General features: G+C 37.1%; 1 pseudogene; it reads right to left on the bottom strand.

Annotated features, from left to right (window-relative positions):
* Positions 1-488: 488 nt before the first annotated feature.
* LOC122807586 lies at positions 489-26854 on the bottom strand (annotated as a pseudogene).
* Positions 26855-27804: the final 950 nt, after the last annotated feature.

Below are 27804 nucleotides of genomic sequence, written 5' to 3'. Positions count from 1 at the left end.
CATTTCAGAAAATGAGTGCGAATGCCAAACCTGTTAGTCTATCAACTTTTAAAATTTATAAGCGCAACATTTAAAATCTGTTCCTGATTTGGAGTCTTTGTCCTTTCTTACACTTTTTTTTTGTTTTATCCTGAGTTCTTACTCTAAGAGGTTAATTGAAAGTAGTGTACAGTATAATGCCCAGGGAAGTCTTAGCCATCGTGAGGCTCCAAAGTGCCGTCATCCTGTCATGTACGCTACCATGATTTGGTGTCTGTCAAAGTCTTACAGACAAAGCTGATATTCTTCAGAATAAGCTTTGCTGCAATGCCAAACTGTGTTGTTGCTTATACAACTTTAAGAATAAAACAAATTACTTAAAATTCAAAAGCACCTGGGTGGTATTTTTTCCAACTGTTTTACGTAAAAGTTTACAGAATACTTTATGCTACTCTTTGTGGTTAGTGGAAAAGCTCATACATTAGCACTGATATCTAAATTCCTACCTGTCAAGAAGCAAAAAATGAGGCTGGGCTGATAAGGCTCCGGTTACTGGGATTCCGTCCTCCCATAAACTCATCAGTGCAAACGTCGCAGTCGTCAGCATCTCTCCAGTCCCAGTAAGGAATGGTGAAGTTTTCATCTCCAGTCACTTTCTGGAGCTCGTGTTCCCAAAGAAGCAGGTAAGCTCTGTGCCATGGAAGGAAACCTGGCGCTTTGTGCACAAAGTCTATATTTCTTCAGCTACGCGATTTGTTTACGAATGTGTCCCAGGAAGAGTAGTAATGCATCCAAACAAAGAGATCATAAATGTTTATGTCCCGGAACATTGGTGTAGTGCCCACCTCAATAACATAGTCTCTACTAGGAGTGTGCTTTGCAAGACTGACATAGGCAGGATACTTGTCCTTTTCAGCTGTAGTAAGCTGTAGTATGTTCTTTCTAACTAGTAATTTCCATTCATTGCAGGTAGACCCTGTAAAGCCAAAGAAATATTCTCCACAGTTGGGTCTCATGAAGCTTGCAGCACATTTGCAAGTCCTGTTATAAAATACTGTTGGCCATTCTTCTCCATCATCTACGCCTGCAAAGGGGAAATGGGGGCCATCGATGGCATCAGTAAGAATTACATCTTGATAGGGACCTATTCCACTGATCTTCCCACAACGGGATCCATCCCCAGCCCAGACTGGACAATATTCCTTTCTTATAAACTATCATCAGAGCTGCAAGCTCTTGGAAATTGTTTGGAAAAAGCAATCAAGGTTAGGAAAATGCAAAGAAGTAGCGCTAGATGCAGCCTCTGTTTCTTCTCTGGGCATACAAACAAGAAAGAGATGCAACCTTTCTTTAAAACTTTTTATTGCAGGAATTGCAAGTATTTTCAAATTAATATGACCATCACATGTTCAGATTATGTCAAAGGAGTTCTTCGTCAAGGGAAGCTGCTCTAGGACATTAAAGTGCAATCGGGGTCAAGTAATCACTTTAGGGTTATTAACTGTACTTTTTTTTTTTTTGTCAACAGTCCTACTTAGGTAGTTTTATCAAAGAAGCACACACTCAATTTCCTCGTAAATGTATCATTCTAAACTTTATTAAATGAGACATATAATATGTTTAATTATAACTAAACTTCAATCAACAGCAGTTATTACTTTTACGAAAAAAATATATTAGCGGTAGGTATTTATTCTATAGCATAAAATACCATTCATTTGTGAGATGGGAATTTTTCATGCCCTCTGTAATAATTTTCTGTTCCTTATCCACTCACTTGACACACATACAGACACACCCAGGCACAAAAAGCAACCGACAGACAGACAGACAGGCACAAGTCTTTAGTCAAGGAGGAGAATCATTTGATTGCAAGATGTGCATGTGTGTGTGTGTGTGTGTGTGTGTGTGTGTGTGTGTGTGTGTGTGTGTGTACCATTTTAGAAGAAATATGGTTAAGTGTATTTATATGGTACGTGTGACTTTATAATTTGGAAATAATCTTCATTCTTCAAACACAGGGATACCCCTCAGCCTCTTAGCGCAAGAAATCTAGACAAAGCCTAAAATAATGGGGGTGTGGGGGGCAAAGGCCCAAAATATGAACATATTTTAGATAGTATTCTTACAGGCTTAGAAAGTTGCTAGAATAACAATCTGCGTTAGCATGGATTTTCTGAAGGGCATGAAGCCTGTAACTGAAATGTATGTCATTATTTAGTGATTTCAGTCCTCAGTGACTTGCCAGAAAACCACACATTTTATGTGGACCAGACTGAAAATGTGAGTCAAAAATATACACAGTATGATGGAGATAAGGCCAGAACTCACAAGTGACATGGCTGCCAGTGAGATTGTGTGTTAATGCTGTACAAATGATAAATTACGAGCCTCACTTGGTATAGCCTGATTGTTAAGTTAATGTTTATTACTTCATTACCTTTCTCCACAGACTATTTTTATGTAAGTATTGGATCACATTTTGTTTTCACAAAGTCCTCTATTTACCCCAATACTGTATCACAGTCTCAGTCAAACTGAAACAATGAGTTTGAGGTTGATAATTCTCATTAGATTTTTTGTCTAGTTGTTTTGTTTTTTTTTTTAGTTTTTTTGTCGTTTTTTGTTGAGTTGAAAACAAATACAATTTGGAGAGCTGTATACAACTTTCTACAAAGGCAAGTAATAAAGATAATATTTTCAAAGTTATTGAAATGAGTATTAACGCATACACTGAAAATGAATATAACTATATTTGGTATATTTTCAGCGATTATAAAAAAATACAAAACAGACTCGAGATGTTAAGTTTCTAGTCAAATTAATCCCATCTCTATATTGCAGTGTACACAGGTATACACACAAATGCATATTCACACACGAATACCAGTACAGGTGGGACTAACCTGGTCATCTAAGCCTAAATAAATAAATAAAATCAAACACATCTTATTGAAGCTATATGAGAAAGATAATTATTATCATGCAAATAATGTTCATATTTACTTAGAAAACACTTTCAGATCTTATTAAAATATATAATAGTTCTCAACGTCTTTGTTCAAGAATTCAGGACACCCCCCTCAACTATTTCTATTTATTTAGAATTTGTTTACCAATGTATTGCACTGATCTCAATGGACCAATTTTAGGCTCAGTCTAAGAGTACAGTGTAAGATTCTATTATCTGGCTTCACCGACTGACTGTAATCTTCAGTGATTTATCAGAAAAGGGCTGAAATATGAAACAAAATTTGGGACACTTCAGAGTCGTGACTTATATGCTAGTTAAAACTAAGCCATTGTCTACGAATGTGTTTGCAATTATTATTTTCTGTCTAGCTGACTATGAATAAATGCATTTTGCCAGTGACTGCACTGTGCATTTCATTCACGTTTTGGAGAAAAATAGATAAAAAAATCACAAAATGAATGCAAAATCATTATTTACATTTGTGTTTGCCTACTGCAAGTGGGCATAAAACCGCAGGAGAAAATTTGTGCCCACAGTGTCAAGCAAGTGACTTCTAAGGCACATGTTCTCCTACACAGTAACATAATGAACTCCTCTCAAGACACAGAAAAACACTTTGAAACACACCCATACAGAAAAGAGTAATGTTTTCACCGTTTATTAGGAGTAATGTAAACCACGTATCCTTTCATTAAATTTGTATAATATATCTTGTTTACACATTCCCCCGATATAAACAATTTTAAATGAATATAAGTAATTCATCCTCTGCAGTTTTAAACATACACCCCATCATTCTGTATACAGATAAGTGGTACATTCCTTTTATTTTTATTTATTTATTTTACATTTTTTGACCGGGCTAGTCTAGCTGGATATATGTCCATTTTTAGTAGAGGCCCGGGGAGAAAAGCTCCAAAGTATTAATACATAGTTTAATAAAAAGTAACAATAAAAGTAATAACAGATATAATGCTGAACAGGAACATTTATTTTATTTATTTTTTTTTTAAGAATTGGGAGATTTATAACACAATAGTCTTACACATATGTGAAATATGCAAACCCACATACTATGTGATATGCATAACACAATACTCTTTCCAATATAATATAATCTAAAAACAATGTATGAGATGAAGATAAAGTGTGAAAGGGGGTGAAGGAAAGATGGGAAAGGTATCAGAGATAGTATTGGTTAGGATTTTGCTATTTCTAATCCAGCACAGCCTAGATACAGTTAACTAATAACATCATTTATTGTAAAAAAAAAAAAAAAACAGACATATCTGGGCCTCCTTCCTTCTAGAGGTTAGCCTCATGGACTGACAAAATGGTAGTCTTTCTTTTACTTGCCTGTAACTATGATGATAGCACTAGACTTTAAAGATATGCATGTAATTTGCTGGTTGTTCAATATATCTTCATTCCAGTGTATGTAGACTGTAATGTCACTAAGGATTATTATTTTATGTCTAGCTAACTATGAATAAATGCATTTTGCCAGTGGCTGTGCTGTGCAATTCATTCACGTTTTGAATATATGTATCGGTGTGTGTGTGTGATACCTCACAACTGCTTAGAGTAAGAAATCTGGACAAAGGCTAACATAATGGGAGGACAAAGGACAAAAAATAGGGACGTATTTTAAATATTGCTCATATAAACTTTGAAAGGTGCTAGAATAACAGGTTTTATGTTATGATGTATTTTCTGAAGGATATACAGTGTGCATCTGAAATGTGTGTCATTATTTAGTAGCTTCAGTAGTCAATGATTTGCCAGAGAATCACAAATTTCATGAGGAACAGACCAAAAATATGAGGCAAACATCTGGACAGTCGAGAGATATGGTGTGTGTGTGTGTGTGTGTGTGTGTGTGTGTGTGTGTGTGTGTGTGTGTGTGTGTGTGTGTGTGTGTGTGTGTGTGTGTGTGTGTGTGTTTGTGTGTCTGTGTGTGTGTTTGTTTCTGTGGGGATGTCCTTTATAATACCAAGGGCAGTAGTTTACCATTGGTTTTACAGGTATCCTCCTATCCCTCAGTTACTCAGTTCACATGGTATTAAATCCAAACACTGATGTGGCATTTAACTGTGTTAAAGTAGTCACAGTATGACCACTATAAATACTCATTTGTCAGACATTTTATAGTTTTGGACTTGAAAGTGTTCTTTTCCTTGTTTAAATTAACTAAGTTATCAAGTAAATTGTGTATATCCCTACTACAATCACAGCAGGAGTGCAATATTCAACTGTGTTGCCCAATTGGTCAAGAAGGTGCAAAAATGATAAAAGGATAATAAAGGGAATAGACGCCACTGAGTATAAAAAATATTTTCATTCTTTTTTTATTCTTGTTTTCTCTCTTTCCTGATTCTTTCTCTCTCTTCTTCTGCTCTCCTTATCACTGTTACTGTACTGCTTTTTCTCTGTTTAATAACTCCAGTATATTTAAATCGTATACACAGCAACAATTACATGTTCCATTTGTTGTAAAACTTTGCCTGTTTGATGTAACAGTTTGTCAGTTATGTAACTGTTTTATATCTGTTTGAGACTTGAGTGCATTGATGATATGGCCGATTCTGGCACCCGACAAACAACTAACCGTGACTTTCTCCTTATCCAGCCTGGTGAGGGGAACATCTGTGTGTCTCACAATGGAGTCTCCTATGACTAATAAGATGGGTTTATGTTTAGGCCTTAGTGGCTGTGCAACACATGTGTGAGTGCTATGTCTGGTGTGGTGGGCTGTGTAGTTTGCATACGTTTATGCCTCGGAAGTCTCTTTTGTTTGGGTATACTTTTGTTGAGGGCCTACGCATATGTGGGAGTCTGTGGTGTAGGTTTGGGTGGTGTTGCCAGCATTCTCAGTGCCAGATATACTGGTATGTGGGGGAGAGCGCAATGACACTAGGTGCTTGACATATTTACATCTCTTACAAATGATGTTCCTAGGTGGTAGTAGTAGAGGGTTGTCCAAGTACACCAGGCAATTGCTACACTACAACAAAGACCACTTGCATGGACAGAAACTGCAAGGCACTAAAAAATGAATAAAACCACAAAAATAGCCAGCATGATGGAGAAACCTGCATTTAATACAGTTACTACACTGTCTTAGGATGCCCATACTGATCAGACTGGCAGGAGAAAATGTAAGAAATTGTCCATCCATATTTGTCAGAAATGAAAAAGCAAAGAGGGTAAAGGGAGGAAGGTCTACGAGTAGTGCTACTAGATGACAACACAAGTGCTACTAAGGGAAAACTTGAAGATGGGATATCTCAAAAGGGTTAAAAACAATTCATGTGTCTTTCCACACGTGATGTCAGAGCTTATTAAAGTAATCTTTTCACAACCACCAAACCCAGTGTCTCACTTTCCCGCTTTCACCCAGTAGTCAACTAACCAGACTGCGCCCCCCCCCCTTGCAAATTCCTGGATCCGCCACTGTATATTGCACGTGAGAGGAATAAAGTAAAGAGCACAAAAATGAAAGCATATACCTCATAGTGCAAATGGCTATTATCTGTAGTCAGTGTAAGTATTTAGCAGCAGCAGAAGGCAGCAGCTCAAAAATGTCCACAGTGAGAAGGGTCTTTCAAGATGTTGGTTGCCCTGCTAAGACAATGAGAGCTGAATAGTTCCACCAAAGAGGGCAATGAGCAGCCAATGATTTTCTGGGCAGAGTTAATGATCCTTTGTAGGGCCTTCCTGGCTACTGCCGAGCTGTTGGCATACCACATGGAAATGCAGTATGTCAGCACACTTTCAATAAAACAGTAGTAAAAAGACACCAGTAGCTTCTCCTGCAGGTTTTTTTCCTGAGGATCCTCAGGAAATAGAATTGCTGCTGTGCCTTCTTGACTGCCTCCATGGTGTTTATGGACGAAGAGAGATCTTCTGCCACATGTACACCTATAAACTTTAAGGCTGGAACCCTTTCCACATAGTCTTCATTAACATATATTGAGTTGTGATCTTTGTTGTGCCTCTGGAAATCTATTATGAGATATTTTGTTTTGGCAGAGTTCAAGGCAAGGTTATTCTCAGTAAACCATGCAGCCAGTCTTTGAACTTCAACTCTATATGCTGTCTCATGTCCTCCTGAAATATGTCCAGCCACTGTGGTGTCATCCATAAACTTAATGATGATATTAGTAGGATGAAAGGGGATACAGTCATGAGTGTAAAGATTATACAGAATGGGGCTCAGCACACAGCCTTCTGGGACACCAGTGTTTAGCCTGAGAGTGGAGGAGAGGTAAGGGCCTAGTCTAACCATCTGAGGATGGTTAGTCAAAAAGTCTTTTATCCAAACGCAGGTAGGATCTGAAAATCCTAGGCCAGTGAGTTTAGTGACCAGTCTATCTGGAATAACTGTGTTAAAAGCTGAACAAAAGTCTACAAAGAGCATCCTCACATAGCTCCCCTGCTGTCCAAGATGACAAAGTGCAGTGTGTAAACAGTGAAGATGGCATCTTCAATAGACCTGTTTGCTCTGTAAGCATACTGGTATGTATCCAAGATAACTGGGAGACTGTCCTTGATGTGTCACAAAACCAGTTGTTCAAAACACTTCTGATGACTGGAGTAAGTACCACTGGACAGTAGTCATTGAGACTACTGATGACAGGTTTCCTTGTCAGTGGAATGATCGTAGTTGACCTCGGACAAGATGGAATAGTAGACTAGGGCAGAGACAAGTTGAAGATCTTTGTGAAGACCTCACAGAGCTAGTCCGCACATTCTTTCAGTACCCATCCTGTCACTCCATCAGGGCTAGCAGCCTTCTTTGGATTAACCGCTTTCAGCACATGTCTTACATCATGCTCTTGTACTGTGAAGATGTTGTAGGAGGCTGGTATACATGATGTGAGACTACTGTGGCCTACGTGCTGGTGCCTAGGCATGACTGTCTCTGCTGTTTCCCTCAAAATGAGCAAAAAAATGATTAAGTTCCTCTGCCATTGAGGCATCTCCATCAGCAGCCATACGGTAGCTGGTTTTATGACAGATGATGTGCTGAATATCTTGCCATAGTCATCATGGGTCCTTGTTAGTGAAGTGGCCCTCTGTCTTCCTTTTATAGGCCACTTTACCCTCTCTGATGGCTTTCTTTAGGTTGGCTGTAGCCATGCTGTAAAGGACTTTGTTGCCAGACCTGATGGCTGTATTGTGGTGCTTGAGAAGAGATCTGACATCCTTCATTATCCAGGGATTCTGATTAGGATACTCACCAATGTGCTTGCTGACAGTGACATTGTCGACACAGGTTTTTATTTAGCAATGTACCATTCATGTGTACTCTTCCAGATCCTGATCCTTGAAAATATCCCAGTTAGCTCTTTCAAATCAATCCTGTAGTTGCTAGTGTGTACCTTCCAGCCATATGTTAACAATATTTGTAGTAATCTGGTCTTTTCTCCTAACAGGAGTGTATGCTGGAGTCAAGAATGTGGAAAAATGGTCTGACTGGCCTAGAAGAGGCAGCTGTTTTGCCCTGTAGCCATCCTTGATATTTGATTAGGCCTTGTCCAGTGTATTTTCCTCCCTGGTTGCACATTTGATGTGTTGATGAAATTTGGGGAGAGCTGACTTTAAGTCCATCTGATTGAAATCACTAGCTGTGATATGAACAGCTTCAGGATGGATATTTTGTTGCAAGTTAATGCTGTCAAACAGGTGACCTAGAGCTGTGCAAGCATTAGCATCTGGTGGAATGTAAACAGCTGTAATTATAACAGCAGTGAACTCCTGAGGTAAATAAAAAGGCCTGCATTTGATTGTCATGTACTCCAGATCAGAAGAGCAGTGACTGTCTACAATCTTTGCATTGGTACACCGGCTGTTTTTCACATAGATGCAAAGCCCCCAACCTCTGCTCTTACCTGACTGTTTATTCCTGTCCCACTGAAAAGCTGTGCACCCTGCCAGCTCAATGGCTGCATCTGGTATACACGAGTGTAGCCATGTATCTGTAAATAATAAAATGTAATAGTCTCAGTGATGCCCCTGCACTGGCCCAGTAATCGAGGAGCCTCAATCTTCACCATGGGCAACAGCAGGGGATGTAAACAATGGGAGGATGACAAGTGCACACACAGTAAAGTACAATTTCCCTTAAGAGCACACAGGGATCACAGTCAGTCTGGGGCTGTTTTTCCCACTTTCTCCAGATCCCCAGTAACAGTCCCCACTGGCACAGCTATAGGGTTAAGATCTCAGCTGAGGGGTCAAGCCAAGACCTCTAGCACCCTCTCTGTCCAACCAGTGCTTCATGTCCCTGCTTAAGTAGCTGACACACACACACACACACACACTTTGAGATTTGATTTATACACAAACACACATCTGGCAAAGGCTGGCACAGGTTTACTATCTATGTCCCCTTATGCCCAGACTATAAGGAAGTTATCACTGCCACCAACCCCTACTTATCAGTTACTATAAAGGCCCTTACAAAGGGTTACCAATCCTACTGTGTAATGCTACTATTATTCAAATGGTAAGTGTGACCAAGACCAAGGATATTTAGGAGTGGTCTGTACAGTGTCACCAAATACATATACAAGCACTCTAAGAGCTTAAATATGTCTCACAAATACCAGTCACAAAGATAGCTTTAAATATATTTAATAATAAATACTATAAGAACAAGACAATTCTCAAACCATACAGTAACTGCAGAGTTCAGAATCATAGGAAATATTTTAAAGCAACATTGCAGGACAGTGTCAAATAAATACAGAAAACATCTAAACTAATCTTTACTATATTCCTATCTATATATAAAAGATACTATGCCCTAAATAACTTATTTACAGAGCAATGCAAATACAGATGAGTGTTGATGATGAGTGGATGTTACTAGGTCCAAGACAAGATACAAAATGCCCAGTCTTTCTCTGAGAGAGTTCTTAAATCAGTATCAAATATTAGTGCTGGGCTAGCTTGGATGATATCACTTTTTGTCACCTGACTTTAGTTCCCAAGCTGCCTCCATTGTCAGAAAGTATAAGCATTTTTTGCATCTCTCTGTGAAAAATACATATCTTTCAGAACTGTGCAGCTGCTAGGAAGTCATATAGCAATAAAACACTTTACATTTTAAACTTAGTAATTACTTTTCTCCAAGACATTAGAAAGAAACTTCTAGCTCTAGACATCCCATCTCCTTTCTGCATTAACTAACTTTTATAGCACATCATAAAGCACTTAATTTCAACTTCTTTTCTTCAAGTTTTGTAAGCTAATCTTTTATGTTCCAGCAGGGTATGCTGTGGTTACATTCTTGAAGCTCAGTACATGACATACAGTTATGTATAAATCATATCAATATTGACAAATGACATAGAATTAGTTACAAAATTCCAGATAGCTGGGCTGGCAGTGTTACAGTCACTTACAAGTTTGTTGTCAGAGATCTGTAGCTAAAGTTCATCCATTTTGTTTGTGATAGATCTGTCATTAGGAAGAAATATGCTGGTAAGAGGTGGTCTGTGAGGATGTTTCCTTTGCCTAGCATGTAGGACAGACCTGCAACCACACTTTTGCTTTCTGTGTCTTCTCCGCCTTCAACTCTTGCCTGGGTTGATAATCCAAAGAGAGCCTGTGTTCTTGCTATTTCCTCTGGTATGTCATATGCGTGTAAGAATTCACTTGTAACAGCCCGATGGTGCTGAAATCCGATATGCAAGAGATCTTGCCGACTGTATTTAAGATCAGCCTGACTGAACTTAACAGTAAAAAACATACATATGAACACAGAAAACAAGCACCGAGAAGGAGAGCACAGAGCTGCTGTGACTGTATGTGCTGCCATCTTGAAAGCAGTTTATAACCCGGTTGCAAAGTTGAGCGAATGATCATTGCAGCCAAGTTTGTAGAGTGTTTAGACATTTGTTAGATTCTTGAAAGAGAATGTCATCTATGTGTAAGGTAAGGTCTAATTTGGCTAGGTGTCCCTTAACATCATTAATAAACAATGAGAAGAGTGGAGGAGCCAAAAATGAGCCTTGGGGAACTCCAGTATTGAGGGTACCTATGTAGGAGTGAGTACTATTCGATATGACTTGAAAGATTCCATCCAACAGTTAACTTCGGAACCATGTGACAGTATTCTGTCCACAGCTGAATTGTTTTCAGCTTAGATAAATATAGATGGTAAGTTACTGTTTAGAATGCCCTTGTCACATCTACAAATAACCCAGCTGTTACTAGGCCACTACTGGCGTTATTGTAAATAGCATCAGTTGCAAGCTGGAATGTTGTACTTGTGCTAAAACCATTTCTAAAGCCATGTTATTTATCAGATAATGGACCACAACAGTGTTTCAACTACATGGCATCTGAAAGACTTAAAAAAGTAAAAGTAAAAAGTCATGGACATTCAGATGCCATGTAGCTGAAATGGTTCTATATCATATGAGCAAATGTTAAGAATATCAAACGGTCTAAAGAGTAAAAATTCTGGACCTCGAAGTGTTTCTTGTGGGATTGCAGTACAGTGAAGGTCAGAATATTTGCCCTTTCCTCACTGTAGTGTGATCCCGGAGTTGGAATATATATATTTAGCAGGGGTGTAGGGGGCTTAGCCCCCCCCCCACACAATAAAGAGTTTGAGGTCTGGCATTTTCGCTCTTTAGAGCATTCGATATTCTTAACATTCGCTCATATGATATAGACCTTCTGAAACAATGGTATATCATTAAGGGGTCAGTAAGATGTATACCACTGGGCCTCCAATACAGGAACTTTAAGCTATTAACTGTTACATAGTGAAGACTCTAGCTTTGATGGGTCTTTCTTGTAGTTTTTTTCTTAAACTGTTTGCCTGTGTGAACTTTCTGCCCATTGTTTTGAATGTTGGATGCTTTAATAAATCAGATACCCGTATGTATTAGGCATCAGTTGTGTAGGTAGGCTGGGGCAAAGGGTGCCGCCAGTAGTGCATTTGTGGTCAGAACTGGAGTGCTGTAGTGTTCCATGTATGGCATAAACTGTAGCAGCTGTGACAGTTAAAATGGAAAGAAGATTTTTTTTTTCTTTGCTCAAGTCTGAGGAGAGGAGCATTTTCATCATAAAGTTGAGGGGGTGCCAGATCGTGGGATGCCACTGGGTGCAAGAATACCCAACTAGACCTTTGCTAGGCAGGGGGATTCCAGCATGGTTCAGTTAACAGAACCCATTTTGTAAATTAATGGTGTATAAAAGAGACGTCCATAGCCACCTCACACTAGAGAAGCTGGATTCTCATGGGGATTGGGAGTATGGTTGCCTGGGACACCACTTTTGGGTCTTATGCTGCAAGGAAGGACGAATTGCTGTGGGCTGTTCTGAGCAGACCTGGATATATTCATGTGAAGTAATCCAGGGAGGCGAGCCTCTTCAGGAAAGCATCTGAATGTTATGGACTTTAGTTCTGCTTCTAGTCAATGCAGAAAGAGAATTATTGGAAATGACTTTGGTTCTATTTATTGGTGGTCAGGGAGTTTTGAAAAAGGTACCCTGTACAGTTTAATCCTTTTGTCAGAAGATTGTGTTGGTGCATTTGGCTATACAAGTAAAGAGTTTGCAGCATTGCTTTTGTATTATCATGAAATAAAAACTGCGTGTTTTTCATAATCCTTGATCTTTTGTTACACTATCTATCTACCTATATAGTTTTATATGGGTCTACTTCATTTCACCAAAATCCCATTTCACTAAAATTCATTTCACTGAGACCAAATCACCTAAAGTTCACAACACTGAAAACTTCATTTCACTGAAAATCATTTCACTGACAGCTTACAACGCTACATTTCACAACACTAAATGGGAAACCAAAGACAAACAAACTCACAAAAGTAAAGCCTACCTCCTTCCACAACTTAAAAAATACTAATTTATCCTCTTAACAGAAACCAGACAATATAAAACCAAACTAAGTGGGGGATTACGCCCCCACATCTCCCAATGTGGGTGTGCCCCCCACATCACCCCTAACTATATATAGTAACTCCACATTGCACTACAGTGGGGATGAGGGCATATATCCTTTACTTGCCTCACAGTATTCTACACTCTGCCACATCACGTCTATAGCTTACAATTCAGTGAAATGATTCAGTGAAATAAATTTTCAGTAATTTGAACTTTAGGTGATTTGGCCTCATTGAAATGAATGTCAGTGAAATGGGATTTTGGTGTGGTGAAGTAGATTCTTTATTTATTTATTTATATATATATATATATATATATATATATATATATATATATATATATATATATATATATATATATATATATATATATATATATATATATACGCATATCTATATACACACATATATATATATATATATATATATATATATATATATATATATGGGTCTACTTTGTAACAACGAAAGACCAGAAGAACGAAATGCAGAACACCGAAACAAAAACAACGAAACCCCAGAACACCAACAAACACGTAAGTTTACAAAACACACATAACACACAAAAACACACAGACAACTGCCCCACACTACTAAACAAAACACCCTACACTAATGATAAGAAAGGGGCCAAGCCCCCCTGCGCCCCCCCCACACCCCTATATTAATATTCTAACTCCAAGATCGCACAAACAGACACACAAGGCAAACACACACCCACACAGTACATTCCCTCACACACACACACACACAAACACACACACACACGCCACAGTCACAACACACACTTGCACACAGCATTTCCCCTCACAAATACACTCACACACACACACTTACCTACAGCAGAACAAGAAAAGCACTAATTCAAACTCCCGTAACATCTGGATTTTGAATTTCGCGCTTTTTGGTATTCTACGGTTTTATTGTTTTCGTCTCGGCATTCCGGATTTTGATCTTCTGGTCTTTCGTCCAACTCAAGTAGACCCATATATATATATATATATATATATATATGTGTGTGTGTGTATGTGTGTGTGTGTGTGTGTGTGTGTGTGTGTGTGTGTGGCTATGTGTGTGTTTGTGTTTGTATATAACGCTAACTATATTTAGTCATATACTTTGAGTCTTTCATGCAGTTTATAGGCATAAATATACACAGACACATACACTTGCATGCATGCACACATGCGCGCGTGCACGCGCACACACACAAACATATTGTTTGATAGAAAATAAAACAGAATCTGTAATATGCAGCAAATTAACCTGTGAAAACAGTACTGTCTAAAGTAAAGATTTCTTTTGTGAGTACTAGTTTGCCTGTTCTTCAGAACTGTTATCATAGTTGCACTGTTGAAATGTATTCGGTATGCAATGCAAGAACTGTTTCGTGACCAGCTATAAACAGAACTGATTCACATGCAGTAACTGTTTCTTATCTGTAGAAGTCTCCACGATAAGCAATGACGGGTATGCAAACCAGAGGTCTGACATTTCTGCTCCTGCCTATTAAACAGTTCCTTAGATGTCACATAGCTTTCTTTCTTTCTTTCTTTGTATTTTTTTTTTGAAAATGGGGTAAGTGGATGGGTCCAGCAGCCCTTTTCAGCCATGATCATAGCCAAAGGCGGGTAAGTGGGTAATAGAGACATTGCATATTCAGTACTCTTTACAACATTAAATTAAGTGGTAACAGTAAAATGATCATCCATCACATTTATCAATACTATTATGTATGTGCCCAAACTGAAGAGTACATATTTACTGTTAAAGGGAAAAAGACAATCATCTTGCATCCTGAAACAGGAACAAGAAGCCAGAGTGGAGAGATCAGGAGTTATTTGCTCTCAAAAAAAGAAGGAATTTTATAGGCTTTCACTTTGATTATACTAAAAATCTAGTTCCGGATAGTATAATAGCTTTACCATTTGAGATAGCAAATAGTATGCAACTGTCTTGACAGTTTGCTAACTAGGAATGTACAATTTTCATTCTAAACTAGGATGCAAATATGACAAGAGGACAGAAGTAAATAAAGTTGACATTAAATGGGAAGACAGTTCATTTGATATAGTGAGGTACGGTAGTGTTTTTTGGGATTACAAAGTGCGATGACCCTACAGAATTTGTTGATAAACATCTGTGAGTGTTAGAGACCCTAACTAGAAGTGGCAGAGCATAGCCAATGTTTTGGTATTAGTAGAGGTTTAACAGTAGCTACTTCTACCTATGCTTGGAGAACTCCACAGGCCCTACTGGCAGTTTCAAATTCTTCAGGGTGGCCCAGTCATTATGACAGTTTAATGACAAGGGGATTAAGCTAGACAACCAAGTGTTTAAATTACTCATTTTAAGCAACAGGAACAGGGAAGTGTCTGCACTTTGTAAAGACAAATATCTGGATAATATTTAAAAGTGCCAAGCATGACAAATTGCAGGTTTTAGTGTTTTCAGAAACAATTTTTTGGCAGAAAACAACTTCCGCTCCTCACAGAGGCTGCTTTGTGAGAATGGATACTGTATGTAAGATGAGCATTGCAGCTGGTAAGTAAAACAAGGTGAAGCCATATGCATACAAGTGTGGGTTTGATGCCAGGAACTTCCATGTAGAGGTTATTAACAAAAAATGAGAATAACAGTAGAACGAAGGCAAACATTGGGGATGCTTGTAAGAAAATGATCTGGATTAGAGAAAGTCTTGTTAACACTGACAGTAATTCACACATTAGTGAAAGACAATGAAGCAAGTCACCCTTTTCTAAATGGTATTTTCTTCAGCTGTGCTATTAAGAGAGAACAGCTAGGGTAATTAAAAGCTGCATTTGTATTTTAAAAGTCCGCTTTGGTAAGAAAATCATTACCAGTACTAGAAGAAACAGTATGCATTAAAGAGCACAACTTTAGTACTATGTATTCCAAACCTCATGTTACATGGGTCTAGTAATCTCCCAGTGAACATGAAGTCCAGTACTTATTTGTAAACAGGCTTTGAATGACTTTAGCCAGTGTGAGAAAGCTAGAGACAGGCTGTAGAGCTCCCTGACCAACAGAATTGGATGTTTTAGGGCGCAGAAGAACTTAAGCAAACGTATAGGCTTGAGGAATAATTCAAAAGGATAAATATTCATTAAATTAATTTTGATTATTGTATTTGCTACTGGTTGCTAAATTATTTTTGCACTTTCCTTTCAGCCTGCATACAGCCTTTTAAAAAAATGTGTGATCAGACATTTGCGGCATCTGCCTTTGGGCCATGTGAAAAATGTTCTAAAGACCGCCCTCTAAGAACTATCTACATCAAATCAACTCAAGTTAACTTCTGCACATTGTGTGTTGAACTGGTAAGTTTCATGTCTGTATCCAGTAATTCTTGCAGATGATATGAAAACAAGTACAATGCATTTCTTAAACTCACTGACAAAGAATAATGTTGATACTTGGGAGAAGGTCCTCTGCTGACAAATATTAACTGTGATTCCCTTCTGCCTTATAGGCAAGAGCAAGAGGAACACCATATTAATATGTGCTTCAAAACGAAAGAAGAAAATAATTCAACTGAACATTTCAAACATATGTAAACAGTCAGAGCACTGAGCAAGGTTCCATTCCCACTGCTTCAGTTTATGCAGTGATTTTTTTATGTTTCCTTGCTCGCATATAAGCTGCATATTTGTTTAACACTTATGCTTTATTGCTACAAATAAGCTAGGAAACAAACGTTTAAGTAAACTACCATTTTGTACACACACACACACACACACACACACACACACACACACACACACACACAACATATACACAGACACACACACGTATATAAACCATTGAATGCACTTACTAACTTAAGATATTGAAGCATTATAACCCAAACATTACATTTTCTATGCCACATTTTCTAAGTTAAGTACAGACACATTTTATTGCAAATAGTTTGACTATAAAGAGGCTCTGTATATAGGCCAAGTGTTGATCTCTGCATGTGAACAATTGAACATAAAATGAGCAACAGAGAAAAGTGATGTTGTGGGAGTTTTAATCCCTAAAACACATTTACTGTTTCGATAACCTTTGGAATGTTTGTCTGGACAATTGTTTTCTTTCTTTCTTTTTGAACTTCATATTGCAAATAATCAGTTTTTCTGATCATTCCTGTAAAATACAGCTTTACATTATGTCTAAAATACTTTATTAATGAAAAATATTGCATGTTTACAGAGCAGCACAGGTCTTTATTTATGTATTTTAATTGATACATATTGTTTACAGTGTTGTACTACCAGAGATGTTATCCTTTACTAACAGCCCAAGATCCAACACTCCATTTCAAAGAAATACTGCTTTCTACACTTGGTAGGGTTGGGAATGGGGGACATTATTAAAACTGAATTGTCAGTGAGTTATTTCCTTTCAATTGTCTGCACGTGACTTATTTGTTTGTGCCATTACATCTATACTTATTATTCATTCCCCGCAGTCTGACTCTATGGACTACAGCTACCATCAGCTGCCATAGAATCCCATGGATAAATAAATATCCAGGTACACAGTCAATCACCAGTTTCTGTAATAAGCATCAGAAAATTTGCAGATAACATTGGAAAACTTTATAAAACAGATGCCCCCCCCCTCCATACAGGGTTTTGACTCTACATCCCTGCCACTATTTATAATCAGGTGTAGGTGAGCCGCACCTCAAGATGGGGAGAAATACTCCCTTACAGTGATTCTCCACTCAGGGTTGATTTTTTTTTTTTTTTTCGCTGAAATGCCCATTTTAATGATTCACCTCCATTTTGATGGTTGCCAGTCAAGTCACCTTTTCTCTCTGAATTCCAGTGAAACAAATGAAATAAATTTTAATTGTCCATCCCACTGGTCACTCTCTACTTGCAGCTTTTCTTAACGTTAACTTACAGTAAGAGTTTGGCTGTGTCTAAAGTATGCCAGTGATGTAGGGGTTAAGGGCCTTAGGTGACCACAGTTCAGATAGCTGCATGGATGCTTGATGATGTAGGCTAGGAGGATGGATATGCCCATCTTGGAGGCTAGTGCAGGACACTTGGTGGAGATTTTTGGGGGAGACAGAGCTGTGGTTGGGACACACCTGAGGTGGGATAATAAGTCAACAAGCCTATTAAATGCCCTTATCTGTGAAGGGATGGTTACAAGCAGAGGTCGAGATCTTAGGAGCATAAATACTCCTTGGCAACAGTGTGATGCTGCTCCAAGATGCCTTCATCTCCGCACTGGTTCTGAATATGGGCTGCACTGGTCCTGAATGTGGGATGAAGTTAACCTGATGGAAGCCAGTCAGGTTCTGTAGACCTGGTGATTGAGGAGAGGCCCTGGGAGCAACTGAAGGTCAGATGTTAACAGACAAAATGTCCCACAACAAAATTATATATATGATATATGATATATGATATATATATATATATATATATATATATATATATATATATATATATATATATATATATATATATATATATATATATATATATATTTACATTTGTTTACTGGGGAATTCCTTTTTCAGCAGATGCACGAGTAGAAAAGCTCCACAGAATGACATGATAAATTGTATACAATATGAATCAAAGGTATGTAAACAGTAGTGGTGATGATGGCATGAAAATACAGAGCACATTTGGTAAAATTAAGTAGTAAGCACTAATTACAAACATTGAAATAAGCAAGATGTAAACACAGTACTACAACTGTCTAACAACTACAAGTTAACAATAAAAAAAGACTAATGATTACTAAATCCTGGAAGGACGGACTAGCAGTAAATAATATTCAGTTCAGTTTTATAGTGGTAGAGGAATTAGTCTATCGAAAGCAGGGAAAAGAGAGAGGGGTAGAAAGGGGGGGGGTTAGTCAGGGTTTGGACAAGGACAAAGCCAGTGAATATTTAAGTGTGATTTAAGTGCAGTCTTGAAAAGACTGCAGGAAGGTAGGATAGTTATGGTAGTGGGAAGGTTGTTCCAGAGCTTGGATATGGTGCAGAAAAATAGTGCTTCCCCTACTAAGTTTATATATATATATATATATATATATATATATATATATATATATATATATATATATATATATATATATATATATATATATATATATAGTTACATTTACATATATATATATATATATATATATATATATATATGTGTGTGTGTGTGTGTGTCTGTGTGTGTGTGTACATGGTTCTGATTCAGATAATTGAAGTTTCAAAACTTTGAACATCATATAGCCGAGGACCAGATGATTGAAGTTTTGAAACTTCAGTGCACTGATGACACCACAGGGGGAAACAGGTATGCTGTTGTAGCCTTGAGCTGTGAGCTGTTAGCTGTTGTGTGCTGTTTACTTCATTGCACTGATATGAACCAAAGAACTTAGGCAAAGAAGCATTTTTCTGCATTTTTTTGTGGTGGATTTATTTTTTACAGCATCTAATTAGACATTCTGGTTCAACAGAGGGTTGCTTGGAGTGCCATTCTGGTTAATTCTGCTGTAAATATGCTGAAAGATAAAGCATAAAATAAAAACTTTGCTTTAATGTAGGAATATAGCTTAGCAATGTAAAATGACATTCATGCTGTGTGACATAGCTCTGGCTGAAATAAGTGAAAAACAAGCAACATCTATTAATGGACACAAGATATTTCCTGAAACTCACGTTATTCTAATATCAGAAAAAAGTCTGACGTTCTCTTACAATGGACGTAGCTTTTTATAAAATCAGCAGAAAACAATTCTGAAAGACAAAAATTGCAAGAATTCTCACATCAGCAGAAGTGCTTACAAGTAAATATTAAATGGTTTCACAGAAGGACAATAGAAAAGTCTAAAAACAGAAGACATTACGTGATTTCCTACTAAAGTCTCAAAAAGATACCAAGAGGAAAACAGGATCTAAAGTGCGTGAGAAGAACAGTATATAAGACTGTATACTAAACTGTGTTAGAAGTATGTAGGAACTTAGATTCCGAGGTAAATGAAGAATGGAAAGCCATCATCTATATTAATAGTGAAGAAAAAATTTTGCACACTAAATCTCTAAACTACACTCGTATGTCTTGTTTGTTATAAAAATAAGTTATTTATTAGTAACTGTGCTTACAGTAAACAGCATTGTGCTGCAAAGTATATTTCTTTATCAGTGTGCAATTTGCAAGGCTCGGTGCTTTAAACAGACTACAGATGCAGTCATGCAAAACTCTGTATAATAACCAGACTCTGACCCAGCAGTAACATCTAACAAGACTTTGTGTCTTAAGAAGACTTTGGTTCCAGCAATTTCCAGTACAGCATACAGCACCTTCCTTCAGAAATTTTTCACCATCCATTTGCCAGTAACCTGTTTTATCCTTTACAGGGGTAGAGGGATGTGGGACCCATTCCCAGCAGCCAGTGGTTATAAGGCTTTGAAGTTCATTCTGGACAGGATGCCAGAAAATCACAGAAAAATAATTTCTCCCTGTCCATTTCAGTGTTTAGATACCACCTGTTGACCTACACTAATTCCGGTACATAATTTTGGCCATATCAGCCTTAATTCTTCCATTTCTCATACCCATTCTACATATGACTCTTCATCTGGATTGGCATATCCTGACCTCTACACACCTGTAGATTCACATTCCTGTAATAGGGACAGTAAAGGGATAGATTCAGTCTCTCTGTTTAAACAAACCCTTCCTTTCTTTCCAATATTTCATTTCCACCTACCATCTCAATTTGTGCATCCATTATTTTATTTGAATTATGAGAACTATAACCTCCTAGAAATCTTATTTTGTTTTGTCTGACCAGGGAGGGTGGTGCACAGTACCCAATGTCATCTCCAGCTTCAAATCTTGTGGACACATTTGTGGCTTGTCCTTTCCATGCCATAAACCTACTTAGTATGCCTAAGTGCATTTAACATGATGCTTTTTCATCCCTTTCTTACTGCTTACTCATTTTCAACTTTTCCCATGTCCTCTGGAATGCTTGTGAGGATTCCAGTTCCACTTCACCCATTTTGGTAGTCCATTCCCTGAGTCCACAGCTATCTCTGTGAGGAACATACTTCAAAAAGCCATGGACTAGTTAGTCCCTACAACCTACCCTTGCCCCAGCCCTCCCTCTATATTCCTTCTGCTCAGTCTGATCCCTTCATTTCTCACTGGCTTTACTTTGTGCACCAGTATCACGCCCTCGTATTTTTTGTCAAGGTCAATGGCTTAGCAGGCAACAAACTCACCTTCAATGCTGCAGGATCAGAATATTGTGGATTCTGTTCTTACACCAAATATTTGGGTTAATTTTCCAGTACTGACACTGCAATGCAGCAAAACTGGGGTGCACTCCTGAGTGTGCCGTCTCTTCAACTAAGATGATAAAATGAGGGCCCATCTGCCTGAGTTGGTGGTAGCTCAGTTGGATGTAAAAGATCCAGTGGTATTATTGAAAAGAGCAGGTTGTTTTATTTACGCTCCTTTACAACTTTGTATTATAAATATATGCACAACATAATAGCATGTAAATGAATACATTTGAATACATTCAACCCACAACCATCTTTTATCCACAACCAAATAATTCCTATTTTCCATGCATCTGCACCTAGGTTTCTTTATGTATGAAAATAATACGATTGCATCTGTCACACTTGTCTGTTCCTGCCCTTCCACATCATATTCTTCAAATAACTACACACTAAGCTTTGCTTCACATTGCTGGTACTTTTTAGTACCTTGCTGTCAGGAATGAATACATTGACATGACACTGTCTTTCCTTCTTGTACCTGTACTCCTTAAAAGCTTAAACTGGTAACTTGTTTAACAGAATCCACACAAGAAGTTGCATCATTCTTTTACAGACCTTTTAATATACCTAGTTATATTTTCCCAAGGAGCTATTCATTAAAACACTTTATTTATATATGTATTTATACAATTTGTTAACTGGGGTAGAGCTCTGATCCAAATGGACTCATTTCAGTCTCAGCCCAGAATGTGACCACACATAAATAAAAAAATAATAATTTATAAAGTAAAATAGCACACTAAAACAAAGGAATCATAATATCCAATAGAAAAAAAAAATTATTTCAGAAGGTAGTCAACAGAAACTAGCCATGGTGGTGCAATGGTTAGTGTTGTCGCCTCACAGCAAGAGGTTCTCCTGTTCGATTCTCGGCTGGAGCACATTCTGTGTGGAGTCTGCATGTCCTCCCCGCGGTCGAGTGATGTTAAAGACATGCAGGTAGGTGCAAGCATGAATGGGCATCCCTTTGTTGAAGGTTGGGTGTTGGGCTGGCAACTTGGCACCGAAAAATCCACTGCCAATCATGAGCAGACTGGAGTTCCCCTGTGGCGACCCCTAACTGGGAAAAGCCGAAAGACTTTTTTTTAGTCAACAGAAACCACTATGTACAATATTTACATCAGTTAGTGTGGTGACATGTTAGAAGCAACAGAAGAGATTCTATAGTGTAAATGATAGGCAGTATGTATTGGCGATCAGGGGGGACTAGGTTATGTGACCTGAGGCAGAGCATTTACAAACAGCTTATGCTGTGAGCTGTTAAGTTGTGCCCAAAAGGAGGCGTAGTTAAAGAGATCTTTAAGATTAACGGTGAAGATCCTTCCAGAGCTTGAGAACACCACTACTTCCTTTTTTTGGCATTTTTTTCCAAATTCAACTTCCATAATAAAAATGTTTTCTTATATTCTTCCGTTTCCACTTCTACTGTTAAAGTCTTACCTTTCTTTGCACTAACAGATTCCCAGAATTCCCCATATTTTGTTATAAGACATCTCCTTAAGAAACTCTCTTTCTTATTCATAACTTCTCTTAAAATCCAATCCATATTTAACAATACTTAATAAACTACTGGATTTAATAATCCAAGTTCACTTTTTTCTTTTATTACATACATTGCTTATCCTTATGGGATTCAGACCAGATTCCCAGATTAATCCAAATGAAATTTCTAATAATTTTCTTTATCTGTCTGTTGGACATATGAACACTCATCCCATATATGCTAACATTCTTAACAATGCTGACTATATCAAATACACCTTTTCATAAAACCCAACCTATACATTTTCCATAAACATGCTGTCAGTTTAATTCCTGTGATATCTCTTCCAATTGTTTTTGTATCACTTCCTTGTCTCCATATACTATGCCCATTACTGAAATTTCCTTTATTGTAAAATGCATCCCCTTTGATTTCACTATGCCTCTGTACTCATTAAATTTTTCTTTACTCAGGCTTAATTTTGTATACACTATATATACTTCTTCTACTGTCTCTAGGACTTCAAACCAAATAAATCCACAAACTCCAAAATAGACACAAAAATACAATCGTACTAGACCATCATTTAATAGTCCAAAAGAAAGCGCTTTTGTCTCAAAATAAAATATAAAGAATATAAACTCTAAAATGTATATGCTCTGCATAATTTGATATCAAAGGCAACAATACTAATTTTATTTTGTACTTAATTTTTATCCTCGCTTCCATCATTTCCCTATTTATCTGTACCCTCATTTTCACAGTTCAGTTGAATAGGACTACTTTCATTGGACATACCTGGCTGATACCTTTAACCATTTTTTTTATATTTATCCATTAGTTTTCCAATATCTGAACCCATATACTCCTCTAAATCCCCTGATTGAATCTCACCATTTTCCATCTCACTCTGTATGCCCCTAAAATCTTCCACATTTGTTCATGAGATACATTATGAAATGTTTTCAATATATCCACATTTATGATATTTCCTTTTGTCTCACCATTGTTTATGTGATCCACTGCTTTCTTTATTATAACTAATGCACACTTCATATATCATTCTGTTTCAAAAATACCATAATGCAGTACTTTCTCCAAAACCACATCATACCTTTTCTGCAATTTTGTCATTACAATTTTATAATCTATTTTACATAGCATTAACAGGCTCTGGTCCTGCAAGTTATTCCTTTCTCATTTTATCCTAACAAATATTTTATTACACATAAACAACCAAACCATTGTTTAACCATTTATGTATTACTTCTAAAAAGCAAACTCGTTCTTTTTATCCATTTTTATAAAACTCTTATCCTAATCCACCTTCACGATGCACACACTGCATTCCTTCCTTTCTTATCACATTCTTTAACTCACTCATATTTATTTCCTTCTGTATTTATTTATTTATTATTTATTTTACATTTGTTGACCGGGCTAGTCTAACTGGATACATGTCCATTTTCAGTAGAGGCCTGGGGAGAAAAGCTCCGAGGAAGCACAAAAATATGATCACATATACAAAGATTAATTTCATGTTAAAGACCAGGAATAATCTCAGAGTTCCAGGGAGATAAGCTCTGAGGAAGCACGAATATAATAACATATACAAGATTAATTTCATGTTAAACATTGCTAGAAAAAAGACAAGGAATTATCTCAGTGGTCATTTGTTCTTAGTGTAGTGCTAAGTAAAAAACACTTAACATAATACAGATGTAGTTGCAATATAACATTTAAAGGATAGTAGCTGAGTTAGAATAAGTTATTAGTAAGCAGGTTGGCATAAAGAAGGACAACAAAAGTATGAGCTGCAATATTCAGAATATGTGTTAAAAACAGGTTTAATTAAAGAAGCTATGAGGAGATAATAAGAAAAGATCTAGAAAGGAATAAGTTTGTTGTTAGTAAGGAAAGGAACAAGAATATAGAAAAGAGGAGTGTAGGTAGAACCAAGGAAGAAAGGTAACATATCAGTCATAAAATATTTTCATATCCTCATCTATTCTTTGTAGTGTCCAGTCAACTTTTGCTTCTCCCTCCTTTCACTATACAAGTTATTTACATATCCTAAGACATACTCCACCATTTTACACTGTTAATTCACACAAATACCTTCACTTATCTCTACCTCTAACCTTAGACCTTCTACATTTTTCCACTTTTACCTAAGTTTGGTGTCACGTTTTCTATCTTTAAGAGAGAGAGTTGTTTGAATGTACATATGTTATCTTTATATAATTCAGTTCATTTAACTCTTTTTCTTATACATTATATATCTCTTTAACCTACTACTTTCTCAGAGTCTTTTCATGTATATATCCTTTGCAGCTTTATGCCACTCATTCTCAATTTCTCAGTACATTTTCTTGCACTGTTCATTATAAAGGTTTCACCATGCTATTTATTTTCTATAAAATGCCTCATATTTCTATGCTCCACAAATACTTCTTGCCTTTGTTTCATCAACACACTAATGTCACAAGATATTCATGTATATCTTTTAATACTCTTTTTCTCTCTAATACTTGCTTCTTCTTCCTTCCTGTAAATCACAGTTAAAGTCTCCTTCAAACCCAGTGTCCGTATTTGGCAAAATATATTTTTCCATTCCATAACGATTCCTCTTTCTCTAATGTCTGTATGTGCACATGTAATTATTAGTGTCATTATTTGTTCTCTTATTCTATAATCTGCTATCAGAATTCTCTCCCGTACACACATTTTATAAAATGTAAAATATTTGTTTCCTCAATAGTAAGCAAAGGAATCCCACAGCATTCTTCTTAACTCATATTCTGAATCACATCATTTCAATACCTTTTGAGACTGTAAATTTTCCATTTCATTTAAATATCCAACAAACATATAAAACCTTTTAACATTTTACACCATTCATATGCTACAAATCTCCTTAATTCACTTGTTTTACTACTTACCTTCAAGGACAGTAAAGGAAGTTACCAATTTCCTATCATTTCTTTCTTTTTTGTATGTTTTACCCCCACTCCATTATTTTCCATTTTCTATCATGTATCCTGTCACTTCTGGATTCTTTACAACGTTGTAATTTTTCTTACACTTTTCATCAGATTGCAAACAATTAAATCGGTTTTCTACCAATATTTCTGCAGTACTTTTATAATTTTCATTAGTCATTTTTACGTGTTTATATTCAGGATCATTTCTTTCACTTTCATATCCAGCTTCATCCTTATTATTTCAGTTTCAGAAGTAGAAGGCATATCATCGCCTTCGTTTCACATCTTTTCATTCTTCCCCACATTGCGGTCAAATACTTTCTCAAACAGATGGCAGATTTCAGTTTACAACAATTTAAAGAATGCCTCTTTTCACCACATTGACTATGATATATTTTATGTCAGTCACTTATTGAGGGTCTTTTATCTCCTTAGAAGTAACACATCTTTAGACCACCATGCTTTTCTCTCCTGCTATATTTTATGTCAGTCACTTATTGAAGGTCTTTTATCTCCTTAGAAGTAACACATCTTTAGACCACCATGCTTTTATCTCCTGCTTTCCAGTCATAACTATTACATATGTGATATGCTTCATATTATCATTCAAAATATTTACAATTTTATCTAGTACTTATGCCCAGTCCATAATTTTGTTTCTCTCACAACTCTGTGTTCACACACATAAGCCTTTAACAAATTCTTTAATTTCAGTCTCTAAAACTTCATCAGTTTGAAATTGTGCATTTACTTTCTTCTTATGCATCAGATTTGCATGTTCTGTCCAAAGATATTCATTCCATGACTGCAAACTTTTTTTTATTTTTTGTAAGCTCCATACATTTTTCTAACAACTGAAAAGTCTCAAAAGTCATGTAACAAAATCCTTCATTCCCTAAATAAATAAGGAAATGAATATTTGGAGCTTTCAATCCCATGGATGCATTAACTCCCAATTACACTTTTGTTTACTGCAACATTCTTTGTACTTCTAATCCTTTCAGCTGATGTCAGTTTTATCTCCATATGATGCTGTAGTTTGTTGTCATGTTCAGTAACTGCAGTCTGGGAGTGAGAACACGGCTGTTTATCAGTGTCTCTACTGACCTCTGCAACGTCATATTTATTTGACTCCATAAACTGCTCCTCACATTCTACTATTATAGCTGCATGTCCTGAATCTTCCATAGTACCATTCACAATTTCTTCTTTCTCTGACTATTTTCATCCAAGAGAAGCACTTCTCTACTTCAACACTCCACGACATTGCAGCAACATTTTCCAGAGCATGCCTTTTTGACTGTCTTCATTAATCCTGTGATATCCAACCCTCCATCTACCAAAACACTAACAGCTGCAGCCAGTAACTCCACTGATTTGCCAGACTCACACATTAATGTCAACACTGATCTCTAAAATACTGGCCTCCGTCATGTTGGCGCAACACCATAATTCTTACGACACTCAACAAAAAATATTACAAGACTGAAATAAAAGAGTAAGACTGAATAATTTTATCACAGATTATGTCATGTTTTCAGTATTCCATGACATTGTACGATCCTTTTACTCATGTCATTATCCAGATATTCCAGAATATTAACATCCAACGCAATACGATACAATCAGAATAGACTTCTCCTCCATAAAACCATAATACGAGAAACCTGTAGTGAGTTAGCATTCATACTTTAGGAAAAAAAAAACACTTGCCAAAAATTTTTCAACCCATTACATTCTCAAAAAAAAAAAAAAAAATGGTTTCTAGATTTCCATATAAAATGCCCTGGGATTCATGAAAGGGCCTACATCTCATGTTAAAAAGGACCTGCTATCATTATGTGGTATTTTGTGATTCAGAAATATGTTAGCCATGATAAAAAAAGACCACCCCCGGGATTCATGAAGCTCGGCGCAAGGCCGGCGTAAGGCCTGTGCCGGCGGTGCATGGAATATCCGGCGCAGTAGCGCCATATACATATTAATGAGAGTGCACCGGAATCACAGACACGTGCGTAGTGTACGTGAGCGAGCCCAGGTAGGATGCGTCTGGAGGCGTGTCTAAGCCGGCATGAGGTGAGCAACCTAATGTGCTGACAGCCACGGTCCGCCCACAATAGTAATGGCAGCAGCCAGTC

This window comes from Protopterus annectens, chromosome 7.part1, assembly GCF_019279795.1.
Source record: "Protopterus annectens isolate FY-2018-M chromosome 7.part1, PAN1.0, whole genome shotgun sequence".
Lineage (NCBI taxonomy): Eukaryota > Metazoa > Chordata > Ceratodontiformes > Protopteridae > Protopterus > Protopterus annectens.
The sequence above is the reverse complement of the archived record's forward strand: the minus strand, read 5'-3'. Positions and strand labels throughout refer to the sequence as shown.